This window comes from Pelodiscus sinensis, chromosome 17 (assembly GCF_049634645.1).
Source record: "Pelodiscus sinensis isolate JC-2024 chromosome 17, ASM4963464v1, whole genome shotgun sequence".
NCBI classification, from domain to species: Eukaryota; Metazoa; Chordata; order Testudines; family Trionychidae; genus Pelodiscus; species Pelodiscus sinensis.
In genome coordinates, this window is record NC_134727.1 from 33,962,708 (window position 1) to 33,986,205 (window position 23,498).

At 46.5% G+C, this 23,498-nt stretch overlaps 1 long non-coding RNA gene across 1 annotated transcript in view; it reads right to left on the minus strand.

The window, feature by feature from the left end:
• LOC112543882 (uncharacterized) overlaps nt 1-23,498 on the minus strand; it is a 149,172-nt gene that overhangs the window by 55,284 nt on the left and 70,390 nt on the right. The window lies entirely within an intron of this gene.

The window sequence follows — 23,498 nt, forward strand, 5'->3', positions numbered from 1 at the left end:
GACTTTGCACACTCCCCTGCCCCCAGGCCAATCAGAGCCTGGGGGCGGGGGAAGCATGCAAAGTCTCCTCCCACCCTGCCCCCTTCCTTCTTTTAAGTGCCATGTGCTCCCTGCAGGACAGGATATGGGCAGAAGGAAATTTTGCACACTCCCCCTGCTCCCAAGCCCTAATTGGCCTGGGGGCATATGGGACACATGAAGTCTCTCACTCCCTGCCCTCCGGTCACTGGGCTTAGAGTCCATCAGGGTTGACTCTAAGCGCCACACATTCCCCAGTCCCTAGGCCCTGATCAACCCTCTTGGAGGGCCAATCTGGCCTGTGGAGGCCCTTTTGCCCACTCCTGAGATAATAAGACAGAAAATATCATATTACATCTTTATATAGTCATGGTATGTCCTCATCTTCAATACTGCATGCACATCCGGTCACCCCATCAAATAAAAAATATATTGGATTTTGGTAAAGGTACAGAGAAGGATAACAGAAATGATTAGGAGTAAGGAACAGCTTCCATATAAAGGGAAATTAAAAAGACTGGGACTCTTCAGCTAGGAAAAAATGACTGAAGAATGGGTGATATGCTAGAGGTCTAGAAAATTATGAATGGCGTGGAAAAATTAAATAAGGAAATGGTATTTACTTCTTCACTAACATAGCACAAGAAGATCACTCAATTAAATATATAGGCAGAAGATTTAAAACAAAAGAAATTATTTCTTCATGGCCAACCTGTGAAACTCTTTGCCAGGGGATGGTGGAAAAATTCAATCTATAACAGGGTTCCAATAAGAATGAAATAAGTTCAATAGCTACTAGCCAGAATGGGCAGGGATGGTGTCCCTAGCTTCTGTTTGCCAGAAGCTGGAATGGGTGACAGGGGATGGGTCACTTGATGATTACCTCTTCTGTTCATTCCTTCTGAAGCACTAGGCATTGACCACTGTTGGAAGACAGGATACTGGACCATTGGTCTGACCTAGTATGACTAGTCTGATAGTCTTACATAGAACCTAGATATATCTTCCCACTGCAGTAACCCACAAGACTCCCCTACCTCCCAGAGCTGAGATAGAGCCCAGGGGTCCTAACAGTGTGTCTCTTTCTCCACAGTGTTGTAACAAAGTAAAAATATGCTTTAAAAATTTAAGCCTAACCAATGTCCCTTAAGTGACTTGTCACAAGATGTCCAAACATGTTAGTGTTAGAGCTGAGTGGATCTAATATTTATGTAATGTTCTTTCTTTTATATAGGTATTAGATACAGTGCTCCTGTCCAATAATTGCTAAGTTGTCTGCCAAAAAAACTAGTTTTCAAGTTTTCTTAGTAGCCCTTGGAAAGAGGTGATGTCAGAGGGAGAGGGCAAACAAGATTGGTCCCCCCCCCCTCCAATTTGCTGTTTGACTTGTATTGAGCATGCTCAGTAACACTGCTGAAGCTGCTGTCCTAAGTCTGCCCCCATGCCCTCACTTGCCCCCCACACACTACTGCTACATGCACATGTGCCCCCCATCGTACCAAAATGGCACCTGACTGGGTCCCACTTTAAACTGCCCAGTGCTGCTAGAACTGCTACAACTTCACATATTTCTCCGATTTTTCATTGATGCAGATCCAGTGTAGGACTAAGGGTTTCTCTCCCTACAGCACCTCCTGCTCCCTACATTAACAACTGAAAGACCTATGCAAGGAAAGAGTTTGATTTCTCTCTGGGCTGTGATCTGGTCTCTTTGGACTAGCCAGTGTTTTAAGGGTTAAAGACAGAGAAGTGACTTAAAACAATCCATTAATTATGGTTTCCAATGAAAATAGTAATTCTTTCCCTAGGTTCTTTAAAATTAACATGGATCTATATTAACCTTCTTACAATCACAAATATTACAGTAATATACAACAGAGTCAGGACCAAATTGACAATGATGTTCCTAATCAACTAGCCACAGACGGACAATATGAGAACTGAGAGAGACAAGATAGGTGAGGTCATATCTTTTATTGAACCAACTTGTTGGTGGGAGGTGCAAACTTTCAAGCTTCACAGAGCTCTTCTTCAGCTGAATAAAGAGCTCTATGAAGCTCAGAAAGTTTGTACCTCAGCTCATCTACTTTTTGTCTCTCATATCCTGGGATCAACACCACTGCAACACTGCAAACAATATAGGAATTGTCTGAAACTTGATAATTTCTTTTGATAAACAAAAAAGCTTGATATAATATGTAGCATGTACCTACCTGCTTTGGCCAAGATCTCTTACACTCAGTTTCCAAGAGCAAACCAGCTCCTTCTTTGTATTTTATTGCATTTTAGTTTACATTTATGCCAGATCCTTCCATAATAATCATGCTGATTCCCTTGCTTAGTGAAATAAACATTAATTCACAAGCTAAGCAAAAGAAATTAAATGTGCAAATCCCCAAACAGAGCAGGGAAAACACAACAAAATTAAGTACAGGTCTATTCCCAGGCACTTTCAAATTTCCATATTTGCATAATAGTGATAAGTCTAAGAAAAAGAAAATTGCTCTAATTTTTTAGACTCCCCTAAAGAACAAGGGAGGCAAGTTCTTAAGTGCAATTTCAAATTTATGGATCTTTGTGTCATTTTCATGGCAATCCACCAAGATCCTTGCCAATCTTTACGGGTCCAGGTAATTGAAAATTCTGCCCCCTTGATTATCATCTCTTTAGACAGCTCATTTATCCATCACTTCCTTTTTCTACTGATGCTTCAATTACCAGCAAAAGACAATAAAAAATATAAAGGGCCTGGTCCAGTTTTAAATCAGTGTAACTCAGCTGACTTGAACAAGCCATATGCTCACCTTGTGTAAAACAGTGTCGCTACATTGAAATCAGTGGGCCAGATGTTAAGGTTGTATAGCTCCATTGAAATCAGCAAGTCAGATTCTTAGCTAATATAAATCCGCTTAGGTCTATTAAAATGAATGGAGCTACTTTGATTTACAACAGCCACAGAAATGGCCCTGTGTTTCTGCTGGGTAAAATAGATACATCAATGGGAAAGTGCTAAGGAGTAGTTGGAGCAGCGTTGTTTTTAATGAGTACAGTCTGGATCCAGTGGTGTGGTTTGAAACAGGGGATGGGCCAGATTTTGAATCTTATCTTATTCTAAAGCTAGCAGGCATTCTGTTCCTGGGGATTTTGGTTTAAATCCATCTCTAATGTTAAAGATGGATTAAACTGGTGACTAACACTCAGTGTTTGGGCATGCACACCCATCAGAGCCCTAGCTAGCTCCTCATAGTTCATGGGAAGAGCCAGTGCAGATTCTATTTGAAATCAGTTGCTCGACTCCTAGCAGACCAACATCAAGTGTACATCTAGGCCTCAGACCAGATAGTTTCATAACTCATGAGGCTGGGAACAGAATGGAAATTAAGCACCAGAACCTTCCAGAAAGGATCAGCCTCAATACAGTATTAACATTCAGACTACCAGCTCACCTGCCTGAGTCTTCCTCTGTCTCACCCCTAAATCCTCATCTTTCTGCAGCCTACCTCCCTAAACCAACCAGCTCTCACTCTGTCTCCTTCATGCCCATAAAAAGGCCAGCAGGCCTGGCATGACACTGTGCTAGGGGAGAAAGAACACAGTAACTGTTTCTCTCCTCAGCAAAGCTACAGTTCCCTGCTCAAATTTAAGCAGGGGGATTGGTGGCTTTCGCCATGATTTCTGCTCCAGTTTCAGTCTGCCTGGGATCGGAGTTGTGTTATCCTCTCTTGAGACTCATCCTTTCCTTTCCCTTTTACTTTGTCTTGCTTATGGTGGCATTTTCAACCCCCAGCGGACAATTAGGGCTTGTCTACACTAAGAAATGATTTCAAAATTACTAAAATCGAAATAACAAAATTAAAATAGCTTCTCCCCATTACAGGGGAGCACTGAAATTACCCAGAATTATTTCAAAATAGCACGTCCATACTGATTGGCACCTGTCTCAGACTTAAAGCTCCCGAGAGTACTCTGGGAAAGGAACCAGGAGAGTGGACATTTCCTGTGGCTGCTTGGTCAGTTAAGCTGACACACATGCTTTCACAGGCTCCTCGTCTCACACGCCACTCCTCCATTGCCTACCCCCGCACGGGACACAGAACAGACGCAGTGTCTCTGGTTGCCTTTGTGGATGCCAGAGCACTCACAACATGGAGCTAGAGTGACTGCAGAGCAGTGCTAGGCTCATTGGCCTCATGGTACAGTCTGTCCACACCACCCACAGTAGGACAAAGACCAGCCTGGACCACAGGCCCTGCTCCAGTAGGACAAGGACCAGCCTGGACCATAGGCACTACTCACCCAGGTCCTGGCACTCCTGCTGCTGCATATGCTCCTAAGTCCCCTGGACACCACAGAACACCACTTATGACGGCAGAAGACTAGTTCGGACTGGAAGGACCACATTGTCATGCAGCAGTGGGATGACCAGCAGTGCGTCCAGAACTTCTGCATGCTGAAGAGCACCTTCTTCCCTGAGCTCTACAAGTGGTTTGCCGCTGGCCTCAGCCGATAGGACACCTGCAAGCAACTTGCAATCCCCATGCAGGAGCACATCGCCATTGCCCTATAGAAGCTTGTCACAGTGGACAGCTACCACTCTGTTGGGAACAAGTTCAGCATTGGGAAATCCACAGTTGAGGCCGTACTCCTGCAAGTAGCCAAGGCCAGCAACCATGTCAGCTCCAAGTCAGCTGCTATGCAGGATCATCGCTCTGAGGAATGTAGACGGCATCATTGATGGCTTTGCCACCATGGGCTTCCCCAACTGCAGGGGGCCATAGATGTCCCTCACATCCCCATCCTGGCTCCCAACCACCATGCCTCGGACTACATCAACAGAGAGGGGTTCTTCTCTTTGGTGCTGCTGGCCCTCATGGCTCACAAGGGACGTTTCACTGACATCAATGTCAGGTGGCTGGGGAAGGCCCCACCATGGAGCACTTCAATGCCAGGCTGAGCAGGTGCCACATGGTGGTGAAGTGTGCATTCAACTGCTTATAGGGGAGGTTCCGGAGTCTCCTCACCCATCTGGACCTCAGCGAGTGCAACAACCCCTTCATGGTGGTGGTCTGAGAGCAAGGGGGAGACTTTCCTGACAGGGTAGAGGGCAGAGGCTTGAACAGCCGTTCAGAGCATACGAGCAGCCAGACACCAGTGCCATTCAGTAAGTACATGAAAGGGCTGTGCTCTTCAGAGAGGCCTTGAGGGAGAGTTTTGTTCAAAGGAGCTGTGAGACTCCCTCCCATGCATCTCCACAAGGGGCCCCTACATTCCTTCTGTGTGTCTTTCCTCCCCTAGCCCTTCCTTCCCCTACCCTCCTTCCCACCTTCCCTTCCCTCGCCCGCAGAGTCACTAAAAAAGCCTTCTTTGTTGAAAAAACAAGACAGTTTTGGGGAAATATGCAACAGTGGAGGGACTGGGGAAAGAACCTGGAATGGGTGAGGGAGAAAGGGAAAGGGGAGCTCAGGGCTGCGGCTGGGGCTTATGCCTGCCTTGGATAGCTCAGGAGGCTTCAGCTGCCCAAGAGGTCCCACCACTCCATATTCTGGCCTGGGAGCCCCTGGGGGAGCTAAGAGGGGAAGCCATGGGTGGAGGTTTCAGGGAGGTGGCTGCTGGCCCACTCCATGCCCAAGGCCACGTGCTCCATCACCAAGGTGAGGGAGGTGCAGATGGCATCATGCTGGCATGCCAGCTGGTCCCAGGAGGCCTTCTGGTGTTCCAAGTCAACAGCAGCCTGCGGATGGGAGAGGGGATGGAGTGGCTTGGCTTCCTTGTGTGTTTCATATACTCTGGATCTGGCACTGCCAGCATCCTGCAGAGAGAGAAATTCTATCCCTGCCTGCTGAGTGGGAATCTTGGGGGGAGATGTATGTTAACGGCAGAGGCCACTTTCCGGATAGAGTTATACTGGGTTCCCCTCCTCTTCCTTCCCAGAAGGTTCCCATACATGAGATCAGTCTCCTCTGCATCGCTGCACTTGACCAGGAGCGGATGCTGTCTGAGTGCAAGATGACCCTGTGCCATGTGCAACACTGCTGTGTGGTTCCATGGCTCCAGACTCCTTAGTGGTGGCTTGTCATGGGAAGGTGTCGCACCAAAGAGGCTGGAGTAAGGCAGGTCTCTCCAGGAACCTTGTGAGAAGGACTGAGGGCTTCCCATGTGAGAGTATCATGGGGCTGAGTGCTCCGGACTGGTGCTCATGTACACACTTGTGCACAGGCTGTTGTGAGACCCCCCACCCCAGGCCAAGAAGGCTGAGTGAGGAGTGCACAGCCCCTCGCAGCCCATGTGTAGATAGGGAAAGTTATAGAACTGACCTGAAGTGCCTTCCCTGAGATCGATCAAGGCCTGGGAGGCATCCTGGGAGGGGGGGGATTGTCACCTCGTTTGCCTCCTCATCATCTTCAACCCCACTCTCGTGGAGGCTGATGCTGAGTGTGTCCTGGCCGGACTTGATGATGACAGTTGGGGAGGTGACTGTTTATAGTAGCAGCACATGTGTGGTGCCATCCTGGAGCGTCCACTCTGCTCACTGGCCTTGTTGTAGGCCTGCCGGAGCTCTTTAATCTTCATGTGGACCTGGTTGAAGGTCCGGGTATGGCCTTTGTCGGCCAGGCTAGCAGCCATCCAGCCATAGACATCAGCATTCCACTTTCTGGTGCAGAGATCCTGGAGGTTGGTCTCCTCCCTCAGATCTCAGTGAGGTCCAGGATCTCCACATCAGTCCAGGCTGGAGCTCTCCTGCATCTCTGGCCAGTGGCAGTTTGGGGTGCTGCAGGTGTGCTGGCAGCTGTGGAAGGGTTTGAGGGAGCATTAGGGTCTGCCATGGCTCCATTGACTCCTGCTATATGGCACAGTGCTTGCCAAGCTGACCACATGCCATAAGCCCTTCAGCCTGGAGCTTTAAGCTCCACAGGAGAAGGGGAGCAGTGAAGATGGCAAGGGCGGCCAGAGCAGCCACACCTGCAGCTGTGAGAGGCCTATGGAGGCCAATTATTTCGAATTAGCAGCACCAGATCATCCACACTAACACTATTTCAAAATAACAATCTTGAAATAAGCATTATTCCCCAAGGAAAGCAGGAGTACAGATTTTGAAATAACCACCCCATTATTTCAAAATAACTCATTAGTGTAGACCAGCGCTTTGCTTTGTGTGTTTGGGATCCCCATCCAAAACCTTATATTTCCTCTGCAATTATCCTTTATTTTGTCACTTTTCTTGGAACAGTTCCAAATTTTAAGGGTTGACAGCTTACCAATTAGTAAATCAATGTCACGCTTCTTCTCAAACGAGTTACTTATGAAAATGTCTATTCCTACAAAAATCATGCTACATTTGAATCTTGGTTCCAGAAGAACAAGGAGGTTTATATATACACTTTACTATAATAATGTCAAAGTTCAATCATACCCGGTGCTTATTAGATTTTATTTTATTCTGTGCCTTGAATTATTCATTGACTATCTGTGATTTCCCAAAGAATAATTTCATAAAGTGCTACGGCAATAAAACTCACCATACACAGCACACCAATGTGGATTGTATTTATGATGCACTCCCGGAAGGCTCAGACTGTTACATTAATCATGTAAAAGCACTGAAAAAATTATATTTAATCATTGAAAATAAAACCTGCTTAAAGCTTTAAAACCTGCATGAAACCAGAATTAAATTCCATACATTTCTGGCAACAATATACATACTTATTCAACCCTTCTAGCTTTGTTTGAGGTTTACTGAGCTCTCATCTCATTTTCTCTGAACTGTAATTTGTATTTAGTCTTTTTGATTTAGTAAATTTTGTTGAGAAGTTCCCATGTTTTTAAAAAGTGCCCAGTATAGATCCTTAGATATGGTCAAGTTGTGCTGTAAGATGTGCCGCCTTGCTGCCTACCCACAGTCCCTGGGACAACTGGGAGCAAGTTCAGCCTTGGCACAGCATAAAGCAGTGGTTTTCTAACTTTTTTTCTCATGACTGAGTTGAAGAAAATTGTTGATGCCCACAACCAACATAATTTGACTGGAGTTGGGCTGAGAACTTTGGGCTGTAGGAGGTGGCTTTGGCTTAGGGGTGTGGGGGTCAGGGCTGGGGCAGGAGGGGCTTACCTTGAGTGGCTCCCAGTCAACAGTGTAACAGGGGGCTAAGGCAACTTCCTGCCTCTCCTGGCACCGCAGACCATGCTGTGCCTCAGAAGCAGCCAGGAGCAAGTTCCCAGCCAATGAGACTGCTAGTGCTTGGGGCAGGGGCAGTGTGCAGAGCCTTGTGCACTCTCCCCTCTCACACACACACCTAGGAGCCTGGCCTGTTGCTGGATACTTCTGGGGCCCAGCACAGTCTGCGGTGCCAGGGCAGGCAGGGTGCGGCCTTAGCACCCCCACTGGTCACCCAATCCCCCTGCAGCAACAAGGCTCAGGGCCTGACATTCCAGGACCCTGTAATGGGTCAGGACTCGTAGTTTAAAAACCACCGGCTTAGAGAAGCCTAAGTCCTGTTCTAAGCTGTAGGAGCAGGGCCACCAACAATGGGGGGCAAAGGGGACAGTTGCCCCAGGGCCTACTGACTAAAAGGGCGCAGTGGTGTCAGCCCCGAGCTCTTTAGATCGCTGCCAGAGAGCCACACTGTGCGCTCCTGGCAGCACTAAGGACTCGGGAAGGACGTGCTACACTCTGGGCAATGCTGATGCCTCAGTCCCACCCCTCCCCCAAGCACAAAGCCAACCCCCTCCTACCCAGGGGCCTGCAGAGTCTGTCAGCTCCAATATGTAAGAACATCGATGGTGCAGACCTATTCATGACAACTACAGCCCCTCCTTTGTCGGCCTCTTTCATTATAATGAATTCCCCGAATTGCTTCTGAGGCTGTGGATGGCATTGCACTCTGCATGGCTTAGGTTATGGAGCAAGCGATGCCGCTTGTCCACAATTTCAGCCTGTGAACGTCAGCAGATGCCCTCTATGTAGAAATCTAGTCTGTTGTTTTGATCATCAGGAGACCATGCAGAATCCTTCTTTTAGTGTTGGTAGGATGGTTTCTGTGGGTTACTGCACTGTTCAGTGGCATGATGGAAACATTCCTTGAGTTGGAGATGGCAGAAGTAGGCTTCCAGATCACCGCAGAACTGTATTGTGCATGTGGGACTGGTAGGGCAGAAAGAAAACTGCTGAGGTATGACAGACTCTTCTGCAAGGCTAAGTGTGTAGCTAAACAGATTAACACTATTGGGTGAGTTAAGGGTACCACTGTCATGGCCCCTTGTGGCATGTAGGAGTTTAGATAGTTTAGTATCCTCACTGTAGGGAAGCAAAGTGTGTGTCTGTAATGGGGCGCCTCTGCCCCACACTGGAACCCCCCTCCTCCCCCGAACACCGAATCGGAGAGTCTGGGAAGCTGTGGAGCAAGGACAGGAGCCCAGGGGGAAGGAAGAGCCCAGAAGCCCAGGAGCCTGGGGCCCCGTAGGAAGAGGCGCAGGGGGCATTGCACTCTGCATGGCTTAGGTTATGGAGCAAGCGTTCCACGAGGCGTACAGATAGTTCGGAATAACTACATAGTTCGAACTATCTAGCCCGTGCCGCGTGTAGCCGCGCGGCACGGGGTTCGAACAAGCCGGCTTTTAAAAATGGCGGAGCCGGCTTTATGCTAATGAAGCCCGGGAAATTCAAATCCCGGGCTTCATTAGCAAGTTCGGTATGCATACATTACCCCCCTACTTCGAACTAGGGGGGTAGTGTAGACATACCCTCAGAGACTAAGCTGACTCCAAGCTCCATGAGGTGCTGCCGCTTTGAAACACCACGAGGAGCCCAGCATCAGGCTTCACGAGGCACTGACACTTTGAAACGCCACGTGCAGCCTGGGGACACCCCAGCTGGCCCCAGGCTGCATGCAGTGTTTTAAAGCTGCAGCACTGTGTGAAGCCCAGTGTTTGGCCCCAGGCTCCATGCAGCAGTGCCACTTTGAAGCACCCCTTCCATTTCCCCTCCGCCCCCCGCTGCCTCTTTCTGATAGAGGTGAGGGAGAACAGACTTTGGGTATGTCTACACTACAAAGTTAGTTCGAACTAACGGACGTTAGTTCGAACTAACTTTCCTATGCGCTACACTAGCGCTCCGCTAGTTCGAATTTGAATCGAACTAGCGGAGCGCTTAGTTCGAACTAGGTAAACCTCATTTTACGAGGACTAACGCCTAGTTCGAACTAGCTAGTTCGAACTAAGGGCTGTGTAGCCCTTTAGTTCGAACTAGTGGGAGGCTAGCCCTCCCCAGGTTTCCCTGGTGGCCACTCTGGCCAACACCAGGGAAACTCTATGCCCCCCTCCCGGCCCCGGACCCCTTAAAGGGGCACGGGCTGGCTACGGTGCCCGTGCCAGGTGCAAGCCTGCCAGCACCCAGCTAGCAGACCCTGCACCTGGCACGGCACAGAGCCACCCACCCGATGCCCCCCAGCCCACCCCCTCTTGCCGGGACCAGGCTGGCGGCTCCCGGGAGTTTGCCCTGGACCGCAAGAGGCGGGCACCTTCCTGGGCTAGTGCGGACATCGTGGACCTCGTCCACGATCTCCGCACTAGGCACAGGAAAGTGGCCGTCTAGGGCAGGAGAGCTGCCAGCCTGGCCACCCAGGACCAGGTGTGCATGAAAATCAAGGGGGTCCACTGAGACCCCCGACACTGAGCCCTGAGCTTACAATGGCCGTACTGGGTCAGACCAAAGGTCCATCTAGCCCAGTAGCCTGTCTGCCAACAGCGGCCAACCCTAGGGACCCTGGAGGGGATGGACCGAAGACAATGACCAAGCCATTTGTCTCGTGCCATCCCTCTCCAGCCTTCCACAAACTTTGGGCAGGGACACCACTCCTACCCTCTGGCTAATAGGACTCCATGGACCCAACCTCCATGACTTGATCTCACTTCCCTTTAAACTCTGTTCTAATTCTAGCCTTCACAGCCTCCTGCAGCAAGGAGTTCCACAGGTTAACTATTTGCTTTGTGAAGAAGAACAACTTTCTCTTACTAGTTTGAAGCCTGCTACCCATTCCTTTCCTTTGGTGTCCTCTAGTCCTTCTTTATGGGAACTCAGGAAGAACTTTTCTGAATGCACCCTCTCCACCCAACCCCTGCTTTTAGAGACCTCTATCCTGTCCCCCCTCCGTCTCCTCTTTTCTAAGCTGAACAGTCCCAGTCTCTGTAGCCTCTCTTCATCTGGGACCTGTTCCCAACCCCTGATCATGTTAGTTGCCCTCCCCTCTCCCAGCCTTTCTCTTCCCCTCTCCCACCTGCTTTTCCCAGTCTCCCCCAGTTTTTTTTCAATAAAGACAGAGTCAATGTTGGAAGAAACGTTATCTTTATTTTGTACATCAATAAGAAGGGGGGCTAAGGAAGGGTAAGTGGAAGGAGGTGAGGGAGGAATGGGGTACGAGCCCCCGATGGGGAGGACTGGGCTGGCTCTGCGGGCTTCTGGGGGTGGAAGTTCTCCTGCAGCCCCCCAATTACTCCCTCTCCCCAGATGGCAGCCTGCGGCAAGTGCAGCTGGGCTGATGGCCGAGTGGTGTGATGTGCCCAGTGTGGGCACTCAGGGCACTCCAAGCCAGAACTTCTTTGCAAGCGGGGCACCCCTTAGAACTGTGTGTCCGGGGTGGGGGTCGGGACCCTTTAAGCGCAGCCCTCGGCTAGCCTGAGACAGCATCTCCATGCTCTAAGTCCTCCTTTTATGCCCTGCCGGCACTGCTTCCGGCCATCCTTAAGCCCTATTCAGAGTCCACTCAATGTGGACTTGCTAGTTCGAACTAGCAAAACGCTAGTTCGAACTAGTTTTTAGTTCTAGACGCGTTAGTTCGAACTAGCTTAGTTCGAATTAACTAATTCGAACTAAGTTAGTTCGAACTAGCGCTGTAGTGTAGACGTACCCTAATAGACTATCCTGTCAACTATCTGATAAGCATAGTTGTTCACATCCCTAGTGAGCAAAATCTATGCCTGCATGTCTCAAATTTCTAAAGAACTAAACACTCATAAGTAATACACCTACCCTACTGCAGGACAGATCAAATAGAAAATAGATGAGGGCAGGAGTGCAAATAGTCAGAATTTACTGCTATGGGAGTTTTGACTTTGTCAGAACTGTAGGATCCATCCATAATGTCAACCCATGAAAGTCCATTCATTTCTTTTTTTAATTAAAATAATCATCTGTCTAGGAAATGATAAAATATCTTTATGCAATTTAAAAAGCATGGATGTATATACCCTTCATAACTCAAAGCTTTTTTGAGACATATGTTATTCTATAAAGGAAATAGAATAAAGGTTTGGTGTGATCTGTGCATGCTAAGCTCTAAGATGCAGTACCTTTGAAAATTAATAACTTGTTTGAACTCATTCAGCCTCCTTTTCATGATCCATCCTGTAGTGTTTCAGCAGATTTTTATTCTCTTTGTGGAGAAACCTTTTAGCTAATCATTTCCATCTCTTTGTGTCAATAAAGCTTGCATCTCTAGGGCAATGACTTTTACTCAGCAAATGTTAAGCAGAAATAAAACTGCATGGAACAGTCAAAGCATTAGAATTTCAATAAAAATTTAGCAATATATTGATCCACTTCAGCCCGCTTCTGACTTTTCATTATGTCGCTTTAACCTCCTGTGTTCAATAAGATAAAAGGCTAAAACAGTATATGATTTTGTTTGGGGAGGGGTGAGTCTCCATCTGTGTCTGTGCACGCACTTAAGGGCTTTAGACAATCCAATAAAAATGAATTTTGAACTGCATCCTTGCTGGCAGCAAACTAAAAAGCTATATTTTTATAGTTGTATAGAAAATGTCCAGGAATCTACAGTGGCAGTGAAGGGTATGGGCAGTTACAGAGTATCAGTGATATGATAATTTTGTTCAAGTTCCTTTGAACTTTTGTATGTTAGTCCTGAAAATGCAAAAAATGCAATGGGAGAGAAACAAAAGCTACACTGGAAGGGTGTATGTCTAGCACACTGAGGTGTAAATTACATTACCAGTGCAACTGGAAATATCTGAGTTTATACATACTCCAGCTAGTCTTCGTGTCGTAGTACAGTACTCTATGCCATACAGAAAATAGCAACTGTGATTCCTTGCCCCCACACACATGGCAGCATTCCTAGCTATCCAGCCATGGAGGCTGAGGCTCTCTCTAAACCAGCATGTTTCCTTCAATAAATAGCATGGGATTCCAGTTGGTGCAGCACAAGGAAGCTACAACCAACTGTAAAGTGTCAAAATTATTTTGACAGACACGTTGAAAAATTTGGCTTTAGAATTTTGTGCAACTTTTTTAATGGTTTGATTAAAAAACTTTCCAATAAATATTTCTCCAGGAAAATGTGATAGTATTTTGTTTTAAAAAAAAGGAAATTTTCAACCAAAATGAAAATTTTCCACACATTTTTTTTCAGCTTAATTTAAATTTTCCATTTTTTAACAACCAAAAGAATGTGCAAATGAAAAAAATGTTAGCTAGCTCTCATGGAAAATGCAAAACAAAACCAAGTTGGGACATAAAGAACAGTTCTAATACAGAGCAAATTCGGCCTATTTAAATAACATGCTTAGGCTAAGGAAGCAGAGATTATTGCTAACAGATTTGAAGATAGGGTCTCTACCCCAGTCCATATCCTAAAAGTTGGTGAGCACCTTCAGGGTATGTCTACTCTGCAGAATTATTTCAAAATAACAAGATGAGCATCCACATTACCAAGCCTGTTATTTTGAAACGAACATGATGCGTGCATCAGAAGAAAAGCGAGCCCGCAGGAAGTTACGCAACAACAACAGCCAGAGGACCACCTATAGCTGCGACTTCTGCGGCAAAGAATGCCTGTACCGGATTGGCCTTTTCAGCCACCAACGACGCTGTCCCCGACGCTGTCCCAGACAATTCGACACGAACCAAGACGAGAACTAGGATACTTCATCCATGGTCAACTGACCGACGGAGGCCAAAATATTTTGAAATAATGGGCTTGTTATGTTAAAATAATAACTCCTTCTTGTGGAGAGGAATAAGCTTATTTCAAAATAGTTATTTCAAGATTTATTATTTCAAAATAACTTATTTCGAAATAACCTGTTAGTGTAGACCTAGCCTCAGTTCCCTTTCACATCAGCAGGAATAGAGGCTGCTAAGTGGCTTGCAAGATATGGTTCCAATGATATGACTTCACTGTAATAAAACAGCTTTAGCTGGCCCATGTCAGCTGAGTCAGAGTCACAAAGGCTATAAAATTACAGTGTAAATATCTGAGCTCAGGAAGTCCTGGAGCCAGACCGGGTGTTTTATTGCAATGTGGACATATGCTGACAGACCAAGTCTTTGAGATACTCAAAAACTTTATCTCCTTATTGAAGTCTTCTGACCACACAGACTCATGCCCAAAGTATCCAGCATACTGAAGAAACTTTATTCAGCTGCTCTTTGGAGTTATTTCATTTCCTTTAAATATTTCCTCCCTAACTAAATTTCCCCTGTCTTTTCAATTGTATGCACCTTACTTTGTTTCCTACCTTAAATTGTTGTACAGCATTACTATGTGCTATCAGACAGTTTCCATGTTCCAACCTAAAGGCAATGTTATTTAAATAGTGTGGGCACCTCTTATCTACCCGGCTGTTAGGAAGTCTAGTCAATGCTTGTCATACACTCATTTAAAGCCATACATTTGGGTTATATGAACACTATCACAGAAGTGCTAGCTATTTCTGACTGACAAGAAACCAAATCTGGTTTTGTGTTTTTGCAGTAAGAGTCTGTGTTAGGTAAGTTAAAATTAATTTACATCTAGCTTCTCTTGCTTCATCTTAAAATGTAACCATCTGAAATGCTTCAGAATTTCCAGCGTTTAAAAGTTCCATGTCAAGTCATTTTTTAATCTTTGTTATTTCCTCTGCATTGTTTAAAATGCTATTCTTACAGTTTAAAAATATTTATTCCTGCAGAATCTGTCCCTTTGCATTCAGCAAATATTGACATTTTATTCCTTTGTTTTGAATAGAGCTAAAATCAACTTAAAGTAGCTCTTATGTTCAATATAAAAAATAACTTCAATTTAGTCCACTATCTACCTAACTTTTAAATAGATATTTAGAAAGCATCTGTCACCTGGCAGTCTAAACAGGGGAGCATATGGTACCGTGGTTACAAATGCCAAAGTATTGCTATCTGTATACCATCTTTCATAACTAAATCTGCACAGCTGTTTATTTATTGTTGCCAAACAACTACTGCTATAGAACCAGCAGAGGGAGCACTAAACATTGACTTTTCTTACAAAAAATTCATCTCTTTGAGTTTGTTCTAATTTCTGAGCAGTTTGAAAATTATTCAGCTTGATTCGCTACATAAGGAATTTAAAAAAACCCAAGAACAGATACCCTCGTGTTTAGAATCCACTGGTTTTCTCCAAACAAGGTCAATGAAATAGTAGATGGTGGTTAAAATGATCAGAAATGCCTCAGTGAGTTACAAGCTTATGTCTCACTAAAAGTTCAGGATTCAAACTCAGGCTCGAAACTAACCTCCCTTCTGTCTACAAACAAATCACACTAACCCAAGGCTCAAGCCCAGGGGCCCTATAGGGACCCAGGGTTCAAACCCTTTTGCTTTGCAGGGTAAATGCAGCCCCATTGGACTCATAATCTGGGTATACATCTACACTGGCAGCTTCTTGTGCAAGAGCAGCTGTTCTTGCACAAAAACTTGCCGGGTGTCTACACAGCACGCGTGTTCTTGCACAAGTAAATTTACAGTCTAGCATCGGAAAACAGGGCTTCTTCCGGAAGAGTTATTCCTCTCCCCACGAGGAATAAGCCCTTTTGCGCAAGAGCTCTTGCACAAAAGGACAGTATAGACAGGCAACATGAATTTCTTGCGCAAGAAACCCCTATGGCTAAAATGGCCAGCAGAGCTTTCTTGCACAAGAGAGCGTCCACACTGCCATAGATGCTCTAGCGCAAAAGCACATGCCAGTGTAGACATGCTCTTGTGAAAGACTTTTTGCGCAAGAACTGTTCCGCAAAACAGTTCTTGCACAAGAAGCTGCCAGTATAGACGTAGCCCCATGGGAGTCTGCCAAAAGTATTCCACGGTCCCATAGGCCAACCTTCTTTGTCCTCTGAGCAGTCAAGATTGGTGCACAGTCAACTTTTCCTACATTGCACCATGAAGAAAAGCCTAGAGCAGCTACATTGTTGGAAGGGCCTTAGGAAGTCTGGACATGGACCCACAGACACTGGATCCCCAGGTTGGGACCCAGGGTTCAACTATTCCTAACCTGGAATTATAATTGAGGGTACACACTGAAGCCCTAGATTAAAAAACCTAGGTTGCTACTGGTGTTCTCTATAATTTTTCCCACCCCCTCACCACATAAAATTTGCTGTGCACACCAACAGGGAGGTGATATGAGACACATCACCTTGCTATTGGTACACATAGCAAAATGTATGTAGTGAGGAAGGCAAGGGGATTTGTAGCATGGGAGAGGGCTCAGACATGGGGCAGAGAGTTGGGGTGCAAGTCTGTGAGGGCTCTGGCTGGGAGTGTGAGCACTGGGGTGGGACTGGGAATACGTGACTTTGGATTGGGGTAGAGGGTTGGGGGTTCACACGAAGGGTACAAGCTATGGGGCAGAGCAAAGTTTGGAGGGATTTGGAGTGAAGGATGGTGCTCCGGGTCGACTGCAAAGAGAGAGTAGCTCTCTCTTTTCACAGAAGCATATGGGCTGGGGTCGCCACCATGGAAACTCTAAGGTCATTGAAACTTCCCAATCCTTGATACACCAAGACCAGATACACCAGAGTCAGGATCACCTTCCCTTGTTCCTGCACGCTCCCTCCTAGCCACACTCTGCACTCACCCTCCTGACCATATTCAGCACCCTCCCTTGCTCCTGCACCTCCTTCTGGCCAGACACCTACCCCCATCCACCATTGCTCCTGCACCCTCCCTCATGGCCACACGCTGCATCCTCCCTTGGTTTTGCTCCTTTCCCCTTGGCCAGATACCCTACTCCCAGCCTGCTTCTGCACCCTACCTCCCATCTAGACCTTGCACCCTCACCCCCTCCTGCACCCCGATCCCTATCCCACTCGCTGGCAGCCCTGTCTCGCACACTGAACCCCTCATTTTTGTCCCCACACCAGAGCCTAAGAGGATCCACACAGATCTGTTAAATCTGGAACCCCAGACAAGTAAATCTGGCCTATGGGAAGCCCTGAACCTCAATCCTCCCTGTCCTTTCCCTTCACCCCATGGGGCTGGAGTGCCAGAGAAGCAAGGTGTCTCAGTTGGGGGCCACATTAGTGAGGGTTGGAGGTTTGTGGAAGAGTTTTTTTGCTTCTTACTTGTGTGGTCCCCAACTTATTTTTCTGTGGGTCAGTGGCCCCTTACCAAAAAAGGTTCCCGAACCCTGCCATAAATAAAGAAAATATTGAAACCTTTTGTGATGGACATAAATTAATATTTTACTTTATTTAAAATGAAGTTTGTTAAACTAACATGAGAAAGTTGAAATGCTTAATCAGTTTAATAATAAATTAAACCATTCTACGCTGCTGTGTAGACATAGCCTTAGTAGACATAGCCTTAGGAAAAATTTCCCAAATTAAGTGATGCTTAATAGAGTTTGGGCTCTAATTACTTTTGAACTTGTTTAATTCACCTATTGAATCATATAATTTGTATTTTAAAAGCTTCCCTTTCTCTTCGATACTGATCCTTGTTTCACTTTTGAAACAAGCTGCCTTTTGCTTAACAGCTCGGATTCTCGTATATATGTACTTTACATATCCATTATTCAGATCACAATGTATTACACACTACTTAACCCTGCCTCATCTATTAATTTCCTAATTCAGCTGCCACAGAGTTGAGGAGGGGAAATCTTTTTTATAAAGCTCTGGTTTGTTTCTAAGAACACTTTAGTAGGGACAGTTCCAAAGTCTTCTCGGTTGCAAACTTGTAACTGCACTAATGGAAGTGGGGTTTTCATGGGAATAAGTAAAATCTAAATTTGACCCTCACGCTTCAGACAGTGAGCACAGTGTCAGGCTGAGTAAGTATCCTGTGAGAGTTAGATAAACTGACAGCTTACTGAAGGAGACAAAATTATCTCTTGAAACCAGAGTTTGCTCAGTGATATCTAATGGGCTTCTTACAACAAATATGTCCCTTCATCTAGGGATGGCTGTAGCTGCCAGCTCATCTCAAGATGCAGTGAAAGCATAGACACTAATTCCATGAGTGCTCCATGTGACGAGTTCTTCCCTGTAACTTATGAAATTGGTTTCTGACTATAAATATGCATAACTCAGACACACTTTGGACAAAATACCTCATGTAAACCTATAAATTTGAATGTTACAGTCTGCTGGATCTCTAGGTCTTATTTTGGTACATGTATCATTTTTTGCATGTAAAGTTAGAAATGTGAAGTATGGGATTGTTCATGGTTTTAAATGTGCAAATGACACTGATCAATGGTACTCCAAAAGCCTTAACAGCTTGAGGTCAGCCATGTTTGTCCTTTAAGTCTAAAGCAGTGGTTGGTGCTATGAAAACATGTGATCATATCACCTGGTGCCATGATACCAGTTTGACCAGGTAATTTTCCATGGAAGGGGAGGATTAAGACAAAAGATTCCCACACAGAGAATCTCTATAAAAATAATGGGAAGCTATCATTCCCTTTGTCTTTGGCTGGCATGACACACACAAGAGGAGAGCCAACAACCCAAGTCAGAGAAAAAGATCAACTTTGACTTGGAAGCATTCCTGAAATAAGAACAGGTTTTGGGGTGAATTTGCAGAGCTCGACAAATAATGCAATCTACTCACCCATGGCGAGTAGATTGCAACCCGGAAGAGCCAGGTTCGGGCGATCTGCACATGAACGGAATGATATGCGCATGCGCAGATCACCAGACAGCGCAGCTGGCAAGCGAGGCTCGCCGCGGTTTGGCGAGCCCTGTGAATTTGTATTAAGTTTTAGTGTATGAGAACTGGCAATCTGTTTTCTTTTCATTTGAATTCTGTATCTTACTTTGATCTCTGTTTTCACTTACAACCACTTAAATCCTACTGTTTGTACTTAATAAAAACACTTCTGTTTACTACCAAGCCCAGTGTAAATAATTGTTACCTGGAGTGTAGCAATCAGTGTGCATATTCTCTCTTTCGTTGCTAAAGAGGGCAAACATCCACAGGAGCTTTCCTTGTTTAAAATTTTTTACTCAGAGAAAGACAGATTTATTTTCGGGGGGTTGGTCCCTTTTAGGAGGGTGGTTTCATGGGTGCTGTGCCCTAGAACTGTATTCTCCCAGAGCTGAAATGGTTCAGTGTCTGTATTGCTCTCTCGGGGCTCTGTGACTTATCTGGGGGAGACCAGAGAATCTGACCCAGCACAGAACAACAGGGTGGTGGGGAGCTCCAGAGACCAAGAAGGCAAGGGTCAGTGGCAGAATCAGCACACCAGGGAACAGTTCCAAGAGGTCTTCTATGAACGCACCCCATCACACTCCAAGCCTGATGCATCCCCAGGGAAAAATTAGTGGCCCACCAGCACTAAGCTCCCCCCTCTGCTCCTTTTCCCCCAAGCACCAGCAACCCCACTGACCTACTCCTCCTCTGCCCTTGCAGCACTACCGATATGGCGCAAATGGCTGATTTGCAGTGTTCAGAAAGCTCTGAGAGGGCAAAGGAACAGCCAGGGCAGAGACCGGGGCTTGGAGGAAGAGGTGGAATAGGGTCAGAGCAGGGACAGGGGCTTGGAGAAAGGGATGGAATGGGGGCAGGGCAGGGGCTTGGAAAAAGGGGTGGAATGGGAGCAAGGCAGATGCACAAGCACCCCCAACTGGAGGGGAAGTCAGCTCCTATGAGTGAGATACTGAAGTAGTAAGGGCCAGAGGTACAAAAGGATTTAGGCAATTGAAGATGCATGTAGGAAGATGCATATTAAGGATGTTAAAGACTAGTTGACTATCCGATAAGCAGAAGATTATCAGATAGTCAGACTAGTTGATCCCCCCTCCCTTGCTGCCTCTATCAGATAGAGGCAGCAAAGGGCGGAGGGGAAGAGGAGGTACTTCAAAGGGCAGCGCTGCACAGCATTTCCCCAGCTAGTCCCGGGCTCCGCATGGCATTTCAAATCGGGAGCACAACATGGAGCCCGGGGTCAGCTGGGTACTCTTGTACATTTCAAAGCTGGCAGGCCCGCGTGCAGCCCAGAGTCAGTGGGACTTCCCGCTAGCCCCGGCTGCACGCGGTGTTCTGCATTCCTCCTTTGAAATGCCCCAGCGGGGGCTCTTGTACATTTCAAAGGAGGAATGCAGAAGTGCCTATCGACTAGTTGAGTAGTTGATGAAAATTCCATTGACTACTCGACTAGTAAATTAACCGCAATTTAGCATCCTTAATGCATATAGGAACCTAAATACTTTTATAAAACTGGCCCTGTGTCCTTCTCCTGGCTCAACATAGCCCAAATGGCCAATACTATTGTGGTGATCTCACACTCTTCTTTGCTGCAATGAAGAGTGCATGGAAGGAATCAAGATCTGCCCCCTACTTCAGGGCCCAAACCCTTCCACTTTGTGTACTTTTTACCTTCTTTCTTTTGGGTAAGGATCCCCTTGGGCCTGTATGTCAGGGAAACCCCCCTGCTTGGGTTCTCCTTCCCTGGTATTTTGGTCTTCTGGTTAACAGCCATAATCCTCTATATTCTAGTCAATTCTCCTTCCCCTTTTCTTCCTGACTAAAAGGGGATGGGGGGAAGAGGGAGGATTAGGTCTAGGATTAGGTCTCTCTCATACTCTGGGAATAAGGCCTTAATTATACTAGATCTTATATACTTCCCATCTACCACTCTCCTGTTCTTCTCCATAGGCTGGGGGAGGGTCTTTTAGCCATGGTTAGGCACACTTCCTGAATTCCAATAGGATCACTTTCCTGCTGCATTACACCCCACACCAGGGCTATGTCTATACTCGCAGTATCTTGCACAATAAATATGCAAATGAGGCTAAGCGTGGAATATCGCTGAGCCTCATTTGCATACCTAATAAGCCACCATTTTTGCAGAAGAGGCTCTTGCACCAGAAGGAGCTGTCTACACTGCCCCTTCTTGCGCAAGAAAAACCCTCTTGTGCAATGCCGCTACACTGATTATTTTCAGGAATAACGGCATTGCGCAAGAGGGTTTTTCTTGCACAAGGAGCAGTGTAGACAGCTCCTTCTGGCGCACAAGCCTCTTCTGCAAAAATGGCAGCTCATTAGGTATGCAAATGAGGCTCGGCAATATTTCACGCTTAGCCTCATTTGCATATTTCTTGCGCAAGAAGCCACGAGTGTAGACATAGCCCAGGGGTGCAGGCCCTCATTTCCGAGAACATCCACACAAAAGGCAGAGCCAGCTCTTCCAGCTTATCACCACTTCCAGAGGCACACGAGTTGGGGGTTGGCTGAAGAGAAGGTGAATCTGGGACATGGTTGAGGCATTTTTAACAAACACGCACACACCACTGCCAGTAATTCGCTGCCCCTTCTGAACCATCGAATCATTGGAGGACTTCAATTTAAGGGAAGTCCCATGGTTGCAAGCTACCTTCCTCCTGACCCTGCAAGGGCAATGGCAGCAACACAGATATGAACCCAGCCCATAATCCCTCCAGTAAATTTAATTTGCTCCATTTGAATCCAGCCCATATTTTTTTTATGACTGAATTCTACAATATTTGCGGATATGTGGACTCAGACCCCCAGCTGTTCTGTGGGACAGGAAACCAAAATGTTAAATTGTTGCCTTTGATGGGATCTTTATATGTTGGTAGTTTGGTCACCACTAGCACTAAGGTCATAAAAGTTCTACAACATTTTCTGAGGACTCAAGCTCATACAAAATCTCAACTGTTTTTGAGTCACCACAAGAAATCAGTTACTATGCTGAACTAAATCTGTGACCAACAACCCTCAACTCAAAAGCCTGTAGAGGGAGAAAAAAACTTTGCCATTGAAGATGCCAAAAATGAAAAATAATCCTCATTAGAAATTTCAATTTCTAAGTATTTACCTCATTTACTTAAGGAGTATGCACCCACACTCTGATGCCTCGAATATTTATGGAGTTCACATTTCCTAATAATATAATTATAAAAACAGATCACAGCCTGTAAATTAAGCCCTTCCCCATGAAATTCGATCTTCTTGTGCTTCTGGGAGTATACCACCTGGGGACTCCAAGCTGATAGTCCAGGATGGGGAGGGACAGGACGTGTCCTTCCGCTGCATAACTACTCTCAGTGAAGAAATCAGACCTAGCTCCAGAGGCAGCACAGAAGTGAGGGTGGTACACTCTCACTTCTACAATGCAGCAGTCCTGGAACTGGGCTCAAGGCTTCCACCCTATGACTTCTCACAGGGGTCAGGGCTTCTACCTCACAGCTTCTGCAATGATTGGGGAGCCTGGACTTGTGGCTTCAGCCACCCCCCTCCAGGTTCTGCCAGGGCACAAGGTGCTCAGGTTAGGGGCTTCAAAACCCCATCCCGCACCTCTTACTGGGCCTCAGGGTGCCCAGCCTTGGCATGTCTACCCCTTATGGACTATTCCAGCAATCCACCCCCCTTCTGGGACAAGAGCACCATACAAGCATGAGCAGGACCCCAATGGTCAATCTCCTCACGCCAAACTGGTTCCCAACAGGATGGTAGCTGTCCAGCATGGCAAGTTTCCACAGGGCTATGGTGACCTGCTTCTGGAGGGGGATGGCAGGTCTCATGTGAGGGTCCCATCGCATGAGGGTAGGAGCGAGACTCTCAGAGTGCCAGAAAGGTGTCTTTCCTCATTCAGAAATTCTGAAGCCACTGCTGGTCGCCCCACCACTCCATGACGAGCCAGTCCCACCAGTCGGAACTGGTGTCCAGACTCCAGAAGCAGCAGTGTATAGGGCGCAGGGGAGGGTGGGTGAGATCCAGCACCATAAGCCATGCCCGCAGAGAGCTGATGAGGGTCTCCAAGTGGGGCAGAGGGTTAGGGTTGGTTTCCTGCAGGGCCTGGGAGGCAGCTCTGGCTCCTTAGCTGGATTGCTGAGGTGTCTGCAAGGGCAACCACCGCAAAAGAAAAGGCTTTGCTGTCCTTTGAGGAGATAGGCTTTCTTCCTTTGCCGGAGACACTGCTGTATGGAGGGGGGGGTCCCTTTAACTGCTGTCCTGATGCCCTGCCTAAAGTAGTTCCAGTGGCCTTAAATGTGAATTAACGTCCAATCAGTGTGGACACTATTTCAAAATAGCTCAGCACTGTGTAGAATATTTTGTCCAGAATAGCTTATTCTGAAATAAATATGATGTGTATATGTAGCCAAAGAAACAGGGACAGAGTAACAGGTTCTTGTTCAAAAAAGAATTAGGGGGAAGATTCATAGGTTTTGGGGCCAAAGGGAACTTTTATGATCATCTATTCTAACCT